Source organism: Corvus brachyrhynchos, unplaced genomic scaffold, assembly GCF_000691975.1.
Source record: "Corvus brachyrhynchos isolate BGI_N302 unplaced genomic scaffold, ASM69197v1 scaffold67, whole genome shotgun sequence".
In the NCBI taxonomy this organism is placed as follows: domain Eukaryota; kingdom Metazoa; phylum Chordata; class Aves; order Passeriformes; family Corvidae; genus Corvus; species Corvus brachyrhynchos.
In genome coordinates, this window is record NW_008239114.1 from 551,037 (window position 1) to 552,136 (window position 1,100).

Here is a 1,100-nt window from a genome sequence, read left to right on the forward strand (position 1 = left end):
GGGCTGTGCCAAGATCGAGTGGCTGGGCCAGGACACTGACCTGGGAATCGAGTTAATGCCGTCGCTGGGGGTGGAGATTTCCTCCTGGCCAGACTCTTCCCGTCTCCATCCTGCATTCTCTCGAGATGATGCCTTTTAACATCATCCTGGAGATGGGGTGGGTGCCCCGCGGGATGGCGGCTGTGGAGTCGTTTCTGCTGGGCTCTCCTAATCCCTCAGGTCCCTTCCGGCAGTGGGGTCCTGGGCTGGCTGGTGCTGGGGCAGGGGATCGCAGCCGGGAGGCGACTGGGGTATGCAGCATTGCAGTGGGGCTGGAGTGGTCATGGTGAGGAACCAGGGAGGGGGGAGAGGTCCAACCCTCTTCCACCCCTCCCTTGAGGGAGTGAGCCAACATCCCGCTCAGTGCAGCTGGTGAGAGCTGGGCAGATGGGGGGATGTGGTGGTGGAGGTGAGTCGGGAGGACAAAGGAGCAAGGCTGGGAACAAGGAGGCTGCAAAACAAAGCCGTCAGGTCGCCGTGCAGCAAGGTGGCTCTGATGCTGAGCTGAGTGTGCAAGGGCTGAACTGTTCTCCCTGCAGACCACCCACCTTTTCTGCCACAGCAGCCCCGGGGGGCTGGGGCTGGATCCCCTCCTGTCCTGGACTTGGAGCAGAGCGAGGTTTTCCTTTGTCGGTGCTGGTGACACCCTGCTGGTGGAGCAGCCAGGCTGCAGGATTCTCTAAGACCCTTGAAGTAAACCTGCCCCAGATCCCACCTCTCTCAGCCATCAGAGCATGGGGGGGATTGAATGTTTCTGGGATGCAGCAGGACACGGATCAAAGCTCCCCCTTTGTCCCTTGTTAATAACATGAATGGGCCAGCTGTGCTGTTTCTTTGGGGTCTCTGTGTCTGTGCTGCTGGTGGGAGCAAGGTGGGACCTGGGGAAGAGCCAAGGACACTGGGAAGTGTTGGTGGACACTGGGTGGTGTTGGTGGAATGCACTGTTATTTGCTGGGGTCAAACAGCTGGGGATGATCCAGCTGATGTCAAGAGGTGCCAGAGCCATCAGGACCCATCTCTGTGGTCCCACAGAGCCCTTAGGGTGGGAGGAGTAGGGACAG